Here is a 10,756-nt window from a genome sequence, read left to right as displayed (position 1 = left end):
CTTTGAGATTTTACAAGATAAGGAAGAGAGTGTAAAGGATCTTCCATAAGGGAGTAAAAAGGGGGAAGACATAGAAGAGGGTAATACCAACAAGAATGCAACAATAACATCACCACCAAGCATCAATAAAGTATATAGAAACACAACACATAATCTCAAGCAGACTAGCAATGTAAACCATAATTAGAGAGAAAGAGAAGGTATATTAATTAAAGAGTGGATCACTCAAGCTTTTAAAGAAATATAATAGCAAAACAAGAAAGATGATGAGACTGATAACATCACAAATCCATTGAAAGTTACATGTACAAAGGCTACGGAGAACTCATGTGAACAACAAAGCAACAAAATTAGTAATAAGCAAAGGCAACAAAAATGCAAGTATAGTGAGACACAGTTAGGGCAACTGAAACTACAGGAGGAAAAGAGTGTTTCACCTCCAAATAGAACTATTTTACCACCAACAAATAAAACAGAACCTCTAGTGGAAAGTGTTACAACAGTAGTTGATGATAATCAGGTAAGCAAGGTCCAAAATACAGCTAAAATTAAGACAAATGATAGAGAAAACAGTGAGAAAGTGGCAATAGGTGAAGGGCTAACATTGACATAGTGAGCAATCCCACAAAAATCATGAAGCATAATGTTCAAATCCTGCAAACAAATGTAATAATAGGAAAGGGAAAAGATGGAGTTATTGTTTAATGCCCAATGGTTAAAACCCTTTGACAGTAGTAGAGATCCACATTATTGTGCAAATTTATAAATCTTTAATTGTATTAGATCAAAACACTTTAGCAGTAGGAGAGATCCCCATTATTATGCAAACTGATAAATCTTTGATTGCATTAGGTGAGATTGAATCAAATAATAAAGCATTGCATGACATCCTTACTCACAATGTTAGTGAAATAAAAGGGCCATAAACCAAAGGTGATGAGAATAACAGAGCGGATGTGCATCATATGGAGTAGATTTTCAAGGATGCAGATATCTCTCTAAGAGCCTTGAAGGCCCTTAAATCATCTAGAAAAGAGGAAAACAAGGGAATAGAGATGTGTCCAGCCAACAAGGGTGCAGCCAAAGAGGACTGTGTGTTGCAAAAACTCAAATAAATGATGAAGCTTTCTTTGGAACATTAGTTCAGTTAAGTCACAAAAACTTTCCAAAGAGTGCAAATGCAGCACAAGTTTCATAAATTTTATTTTGTGACTTTACTTGAATATTTTTAGCATCAGACATATTAATAAATACTAAAATTAACTGCAGATGGAAGTAGCAAATTACAATAGAAATGGGAAGATCTAGGTTTTCACTAATCATGGTTACGAAGTGACAGTTTTGGGGAACTCTGATCAGCAACTAACTTTGAAATTGCTGGAAATGGCATCTGGTGTTATACTTGATACTTTATTTGATTATGATAGATATGATAGGACACTTAGATTGGAGTTATAGGAGGAATTTTATAGTATAGCTAATGGTATATATCATCCATGGTTAATAGGAGGGGACTTTAATATGGTGATGAACAGGGAAGAGAAGCTAGGTGGATTTCCTATTCAAGATATTGATGTTGATGACTTTAAATCATTTATTGAATCTAGTGATCCAGTTCAAATACCTTTCAAAGGCAGCCATTTTACTTGGTGGAATCACAGAGTAAGTCATGACTGCATTTTTGAAAGGCTTGATAGAGTTTTAAGGAAAAAAGAATTTCACAAAGTTTTTGATTAATCAGAGGTGGAATATTGCCCATATGGTTCAGATCATGCACCTCTTCTTTACTTGTCAAATTGAATCTCTTAATTTCAATAAGCCTTTCAAATTCCTTAATTTTTGGACTTCTCATGAATCATTTAAATAAGTGGTTAGATTGAACAGGGATTCTTTTGTATCAACTAACCCTTTTCTCGATTTCAAGAAGAAGATTAGAAAGCTGAAAAGAGCTCTTATTGTATAGAGTAGAGATACTTATGGTGATATATTTCAACAGTTATTGATTAGCTAAGATATTTTTAGGATCAAAGAAAAGTTATTTAATGAAAACCCTACTGCTGAAAATAGAGTGGTGGTGTAAAAAGATAGAGTAGAGTACAATAGATACCTTGCATTTGAGGAAGCTTATTGGCAACAAAAGGCTGGTAATGAGTGGTTTGAAATGGGGACAATAATATGAAGTTCTTCCACAATGTAGTGAAAGGAACAAGACATAGACTATAGGTGAACAAAATACAAGACCAAAATGGTTACTGACTAGATAATCAAGAGGATATTGCTATAGAAGCAATTGAATTTTATCATAATTAGTTTTCTCAGGAAAGAGACTCAACTCAATTTGATCTACTATTCCATAGTTTGAAAATGGTTAATGTTGATGATAATGTGGAGCTAGGAGTCATTCCACACCAAGATGAAGTTTGAAATACAGTTTTAGTTTCAACGAGGATAGTGCCTGTGGACCTGATGGCTTATTAGGCAAAAAATTTTGTGAATGTTAGGATGATATTAGAGATGATATTGTGAGAATGGTACAGAATTTTTTTGCAATTAATTCTTTACCAAAATCAATTACTTATACTAATCTGGTCCTCATACCAAAGAAAGATATTGTCAACACTCTCTCTGATCTGAGGCCAATTAGTTTGAGCAATTCTGTCATATGGCACACTCATACCTAGATCTGTATTGAAAGGTGCATTAGGGGTGAGTATTGTCCACTTGTACTCAGTAGGCATCATAGGCCGACTGAGTAAAGTAGAAAAAAGCATATAAACATAAACTATGGGCACATCACCTGCAATCAAAAAATGTCCCAAATGGTAGCTCACATTGTATTCACTAACAGTTCTACTATTTTCACTTATAACAAATACAGTTACAAGAAGAAAACATAGATATAAACGTATAGCAGGTACAAGTAGGGTAAAGTAATACAAATAGGTAGATATCACATCAAAAACAAAAATACTAGCACAGAATAAGCATAATATATATGGGTGCAATGAAGATGATGATGATAATGATGATGCACGAGGTCATCGCACAACCTCTATATAGACCTATCGATCTTTCCTCGTAGGAAGGGCCCATGGGGTATTCGTCAATCCTCACCTACCGAGATTGCTCCCAGGTCGGACTCATAGGGGGTTCGTCAACCCATATTCAAATAATATCCAATACCAATACCATAACTCCTCTTCGGCACATACATCAGTAGAGGTTTTTAAAGATGTCACATTTTTTGTCAGAAAAGCCAATATTTCCACGGTGGTACCAATGTTTCATGAATGATTATGATATGAGGATGTAATGCTCACAACCAACCAAAATGAGAGTTTCCAATATCCAACCAATATATCAAACATGTGAACCAAAATCCACTCAATTCGACCAACCATCCATGATTCAATATAGTCCATAAACCATCAAGAGAAATATTCAAGAAAAAGGTTATTGATACCACATAAATCCCAAAATATAGGCTTTTTCCATCAAAAAGAGTATAATCAAACATACATATATCAATATCATGCCAACAAAACCATACAAGACCCTACACGGTCGCACATAGACCATAAAATATTATTCGCATAGGCCCCCACAAGGGCACATGAATCACCTAAATATATTTTCCATGAGACAACCCCATACTCATAGCATGCTTTTACGTTATTATTAACTACCAACCCAATCAGAAGAAAGTTAAGCCATATGTACCTTGAATGTCGAAAATCAATCCAAAAAGCCTTCAATCCAGAGCTTTCTCCTCACGAACAAACCCAAAATCAACTAAAACATAAAATACAGAATCTACGCATTAAAAACCCAACGATACCCATATTGCCTATTTTTGAGTTAGGGTCATAACGGACCTTCCAAGCAAGTTTTTGAAATAGAAGGAAAATCATAATTTTATTTTAGAAACATATTTCTCATATTCATAGGAGTCTACAACTGAAAATTCATATGAAAACAAGGTTAAAATGAAGTTCAAATCAAAGAAAACTATTTTCAAGCTTTACCAGCAAAAAAACCCCGAAACTCATTTTGAAATCAAAAATTTGAGATTATTTCAAAGATGAAATCAAGAGTAAAAAATGACAATTACAAGATTAGAAACTTATCCATTGAAGAAATCAAAAATCCCTTTTGAATCATCCAAATTCGAGCCCCGAGCCCCAATAATGGTGAAATGGAGTTTAGATTCTCAACTTGGGTAGAAATCACGAAAAAATAAAATAAAAGTTCTTGATAAATGAGAGAAATAGAGTTATAAATTGATAGACAATGATAATATGAGAAAAACGCATTGAAAATCATCAAAATCGAAGCTTTGTAGCTCTAAAAATGTCAAAAATATGGAATGGAGTCGATTTTTGGTCTTAACCTTAGCGATGGCCGCTAAATCGATCAGGTTAAATGGTCAAAGACGATTAAAGCGATCGACCAGCCGCTTTAGCATGTACACCAATATCAACAATTTTCAAAACTTTTTTTTGACCCCCGAAACTGATTATGGACCTTACGAACATAATATAATAATGAAATCTGATTGTAGAACACATTTTGGATCCAATGGATTCATCAAATTTATGAAAAAAGGTCATTATAACAAAATTGACCCTCAGGACCCTATTTACACTATTTTCTAACCAAGGGTAGCAATGGTATCTAAAGGCAATGAAACTGAACCAACCCCGCTACTAACTCAAATTCGACCTACCAGACTCAATGGTAATATCATATTTTCAAAAAAATATCGTTTTCACAAAATTGATCCTCGAGAACCAATTTCACAATTTTTTGAACCAAGGATCGAAATGAGATATAAAAGCCATAAAACCACATCAACCATGTTACCAACCTAAAATCGACGTTCCAGATCTACTAGAGCAGTCCTATTTTCCATCCAATGCACATATCAATAAATGTTGACCGAAGTCAACTATAAGACTTTTGAAGCCACCAAAAATCACACTCACATAAATCACACTGAAATATATTAGGAATCGTGCCAATCATCCCCACACCTCATAAATACCATAATCATGGGGACGAGTAAAATGGTCAAATCACACAAAAATAAATATTTCGCAAAAATCACATAAAATCAAATCATTACATCAGGTCTGGAAACATATGTTGATGAATAGGAATAAGTTAGAGAAGTTCATTTGGTGGAAACCTAAAGGGGGTACCTCTAGCATCTAGTTTGAAAATTGGACTAATATTGGCCCCTTTTATAGTCACCAATCAGAACTACACACATCATAAGATGATAGGTATAGTTGTTTTCCTAAATGGATAGGGTTGGAATTTTAAAGAAATTGAGAATCATGTTCCTAAGTATGTAGTAGCACATATTAGGAACAATATAAGTCAAAGTAAATTATCTAATAAAGGTGATAAAACTTGGTGGACAGGTACAAGAACGGGCATGTTTAGTGTCAAAATTGCATGGGAGTTGTTGAGGAACAAAGAAGAGATTTGTGGTGATTTGAACAAGTTATAGTGTAAGGATCTACCTTTCAAATTATCCTTTTTGGCTGAGAGAATTTGGAAAGGTTAAGTACCAATTTTTCAATTGATGAATACATGGAATTCTAATATCTCATAATTTTACAAGTGTTGTGAAGAACAGAAAACTAAAATTATTGAGCACTTATTCTTAAATGAAGGAGTTGCACAATCAACTTCAATATGCTTCTCAGGTCCAGCAAGGTTGAATCCTCTCCCGAGACTTAAGCCAAATATCAGGAAATGGTGAAGTTTTGATGATAATATTAGAGTTAAGGGGGTTTATCAGATCATGCCTATTATGATACTGTGGTTTATTTGGAATAGAAAGAACATAGTTTTACATAGGGAAAATATTCATTTGACAAGGTTAAGTGGGAGGTCACTCAAGCATTAAAGAAGTTCCTGAAGGCCAGACTCAATATTCAAATATTCAGAGTGAAGATAAAAATTGTCCTCAAATTATTGAGGGACTTGAAAGATATATTCCAGTTTTTACCTTTAAGATTGTTAAATGGGTCCCTCCTCCTATACACTAGTTTAAATGTAATACTGTTGGAGCCTCAAGGGGCAATCCTGGCCCTAGCTCAATTTTTTTTTCAGCAATTTAGATGATGATTTTATTTTTGAAAAAAAGGTGAGACTACCAGATACAATGAATATAGTAGTCGAGGCTAGGTCTATTAGAGAGGGGTTGACCTACGGCAGGGACAATAATCTTAACAATGTTATTGTATAATCTGATTTGGTTTTAGTCCAGATTATCTAAGGGGTGTGAAAGGTTCCATGGAACATAGCATTAGAAGTGGATGGCATAAACAGTATAAGGGATTCTTTGTCAGTGAGAGTACTTTACTCCCTTCGGGAGGAAAACACTTGTCGACTTTTTTCTAACCTTATTTTATGTTCTAGCATGGGGAGGAAGATACTTACTTTAAACAAGCATATCACTCTAAACATTGGAAGAAGACTAGTTCACAATGCATAATAAAGTAACAAGTTTGCAGTATCTCTAAGCAAGCTAAAGCAATGTCACTTCAGTTAAAAGAAATACCAGTGTAAACGCAATAGATAAGCACTAATCTAAAGAAATTTCATGAGGTTATACTATCTGCAACTTTGAGAATTTTGGATTTGATCCAATGATAAACCAAGATTAGTTGTTTTATCTATGATATTTCACTGGGTTTCCTCAAATCGAGAGGTGGAATAGTACCTGCAAAGGGAGAAACAAGAAGATGACTAATAATTAGTTATATTACTTTATTTTGGACACTGGATCTGATGGCGGTATTAACCTCAATAGAGGTTTAACCCATCGATTTGGTGTTAAAAGGTAAAAGAATTAAGATAACAGGTCGGTTACACAAGCTTAAAACTTATCTAAATACACAGATGAACGCTCGAACAAAAAAAAGTTGGAACTACGAAATCACCAGCTACTTGAAGGAGGAAGCAGAAAACCTTAGATAGACATGTGCAGCATAGCTTAAAGGTTTACACCTATCATCACAGCTATTAGACAATAAACCAGATCTTTGAGGACAAAATTGACACAAAATTAAGAAAAGTCTTCTTGTTTCAAGCAATGAATAGCTAGACTAGTTATCAGCTAGAGCTAAGTAGAAACAAAATCAGGATCGGCTTTGAAATGGTGGAGATCTCTATCGAAGCCTCTTCACTTTCCTTTTTCATTTGTTTTTTTTTTTGGAAGACCTTGTTTTTTTCTCTCTTTATTTTGTGTGGACTGGGTCACTTTGGGACCTAGCCCATTTGTTTTGTAAATATTTTTTTTGCATAGCTTTTATTTTACAAAAAGGCTTGGCCCCTTTTAATTTAAAAATATTCCACATGGGGTCTTTTCTCGAGCATGGTAATCAGATAGGTAACCTCTAGGTCTGCCTCTTTCTCCTTCTTCAGGGAAACTTCAAGCTCTCCATACCTATGTATGATCTTAGAGTTGAGTCCTACCAAATTAAGAGACAACTAGGCACTGATTTCGGTTAGAACACCCCTCTCAACAGCGTATTAATTCTCAGAGGCATATGTTTGGTCCTTAGGATCCTCACCTTCTCCCTGTAGTATCTCGGTCTTTATTTTGAAGGGCAACCAGTCCTTGGTTAGGGGTCCTTTCATTTAAAGAGAATCAGGATGAGGCCTCGAACATAACAACGTACCCCTAGCAAAAACAGAAAGGGTTAATATAGCTAAAAGCACGTGTCGATCTCCCAAAAGAGGGAAACAAGAGTAGAGGATTGTCACCCCAAAAAAATGGAAAAGATCCTGACTCAAAAAAACAAGGTCCTTGGCTTTATCAAACCTTGGAGAGTTTCTTTCATCATCAAATTAATGGGATGAGGGTACAATGTCAGCAAATCATCCCTGTTGGGGGCTAGTAACGACCCTGGGACATTTTCAACAGTTGTAGCTCTCTCTTACAATGGTGGCAAGTCCAGCACTAATTACTAAGGAACAAAAGCCCTATGATTTGTCCCTGAGGCCTCTTAGAACTGCGGAGCAGCCTCTCGAACACTTTCCACCTCTAATAAAAGGGAACTCAATAGAAGGACCGACGATCGAACTAGAAATGTCAAGAGGATTGAACGGTGCAACACTTATGCCTAATGGGGCTGATAAAAGCGAAGCCAACCACTGAGGATTGCCCCGGGAATTTCCCCCTTTCTTCTTCTTATTCTTTTTCTTTTTGATTTACTACTCAATGACGAATCCGTATCAGAACTCTTCTTCCTTTTCCTTTTGATCTCTTTTAATTTTCTCTATTCCTTTCAAATAAGAAAAATGCAGCCCCCTCAAGGGTGAAAAGGAACTTGCACCAGCAGATCTCTGCCACTCCTATTTTGATACCTGAGTGGAGATACAAGAGTGAGTGGGTTAAAATGAAGGGACAAAAAGAGAAATAAAAACCTCACCATGATCCATAAAGCACCAACCCATCTTGCTAAAAATAAAGCTCCAAGCACGCTCTGAACGGTTCATAGAGACAAAGATCGTCTTGACTCACGCTTTAATGTCAAAGTCATGGTCGTAGACATCTAAGGAAGGCTAAAGAACAAACACAAAAGTTAAAGGGGTAAGAAGTGGTACACCAGTACAATCAAGTGTAAGATAGCAAGACGAGGGAAACTCACAGATGCAATTCCACTCATCCAAAATTTGACAACTCGAGAAAGATTAGTAGACCTCATCAAGGTTGGAAAGAATACCTATCTTTTCGAAACAACAGATGATAAAAAGTTTCTCTCACACAAGAGGGGTAAATAGAACAGCATAAAATGCTCCAGGGCAAAGAAAAGATTCAGGCACTTAGTAATGACAAGAAGACTGGCGAGGACTCTCCAAACTGTCAGATGCATCTGGCCAAGCGAAATTCTATATTTCTCACAGAAATGCAAGAAAAATCTGAAGATCGATTCGTAACCAAAACTCATCAAGAAAGAATAAGTGTAGACAATGACATAGTTGGGTTTAATAAGACTTGAAGCAACCTCATTCGGAGAGGAGAATGTACATCAAACCAAACAGGGCATCCATAGTCATTCTTGATTCTGGGATGTCTCTGTCACAAATATCGAAAGTTATGAAGGAAATAGAACAGATTATCGACTCTCTATTATCATTGATAAAATTTGCCTGCCGACGATCTTTTGTCCTGTAGTCAAGCCTCTCTGCCAAAAACATGAAATTAAGAAAGGCTTTCTTCTATTGGAATGCATCGGGTTCCTAGAAAGGGTTAAATGATCATTTCCCCGTAGGATAAAAGAAAGCATCTTTTGTGCTCATGATGGGGAAAACAACTACAATTATAACAAAACTAGAAAGGGTTGAGGTCCACACAAAGAAAAGGAAACGAATATGAAAGGTTTGTATGGTTAATGATAAGGAAGAGGGAGGGGGCGTCGATTGTCTTTCAAAGAAAGGCGTGAAAAAGGGACACTTGTCACATAGTGACTTATGAGATGGAAAAGGCAGGTGAAAAAAGGTCACCACCTCCTTATTCTGGGTCCTCGAGGTTGCCAATAGTTCACTTCCCGACAACATCTAAACTGAGTCGTCAAAAAATGGAAAAGACTTTGTATTAGGCAAAGATTCTCGATAGTTGTTGAATGGGATGACGGGACCTCTTGCTAGAAAGTAATACATAACGAGTTTGGATATGGTATATGCAGCAAGACCCACCTAGGGTGTCTCGAGAGAGACAATGTTCAAAGAAGACACCATCGTGATGGCGAGGATAACATGAAAGAAAAGAATAGTAAACAAAGGCGATAAGAGTTGTCGGGTAACCCAAACAGAGATTAGTGGTTAGCACCTGCAACGAATAGGGTACTGGCATCACATAATTGGTCATAGTACTAAAGGGGCCTCTTAAAGAATCACTTTCAGCAGGGTTACTAGTCGTCCATTGTACCTTAATTATGGATTCTTTTAATTTTTAAACCATCACATCTTCTTGCTTGCTCTTTATGTTGTCCCTTTACTCTTATTTGTGCACTCAAACCTCTTGTGGAAGGCATCCTCACTAGCGAATGATGGAGGACATCGTCCAAGACCTAACTACTGCTGTCTGTTAAGTAACTGTTACTTTATTTTTCTTGTTTTTGATGCACCATCTTTCTGTTAATTGGTCCATGATAAACATATGCAAAGAGGGTTAGATTTAACACACTTGCTCTTGACTGCATATACAAATTGAACTATGTTGTTTTCAGGGTAAACAATAATGTTGGGCAAATTCAATGCAATAAACGGAAGGGGAGCATTTTTGAGTCATTTCTAATAGGAAAGGGCACTTCATATCCAAACAGTGGAAGGGGACAAATTTGATGTACCACGTAGAAGGAGAGCCTTGTTATTATGGTAAGGGTATTTTTGACCCTTTCATAAAACTATAATAACTATGAGAAAGAGAAAATTACCTACCCAACAAGTATCTATCCACCACCGGGTATGCATTTAAAATGCACAACAAGGGCCAGATAAAGGGAATATGAGAAATCAGTAATCCAGTATGTGTTACTCAACTCTTTTAAGATGCACTATCAAGTTCTCTCAAAACTCCTCTGCTGTTTAAGTCGTCAGAAATATATCAACCATGATTGTGCAGACAAGAAACCCAAAAACCAGCCGCCCAAAAGGAATGATACTCGTGATGCAACCAAATGAAAGCAAATAGGGATCAGGCTCACACATACGCAGTGGTCAATATCGGCATTAG

Source organism: Capsicum annuum, chromosome 10 (assembly GCF_002878395.1).
Source record: "Capsicum annuum cultivar UCD-10X-F1 chromosome 10, UCD10Xv1.1, whole genome shotgun sequence".
In the NCBI taxonomy this organism is placed as follows: domain Eukaryota; kingdom Viridiplantae; phylum Streptophyta; class Magnoliopsida; order Solanales; family Solanaceae; genus Capsicum; species Capsicum annuum.
The sequence above is the reverse complement of the archived record's forward strand: the minus strand, read 5'-3'. Positions refer to the sequence as shown.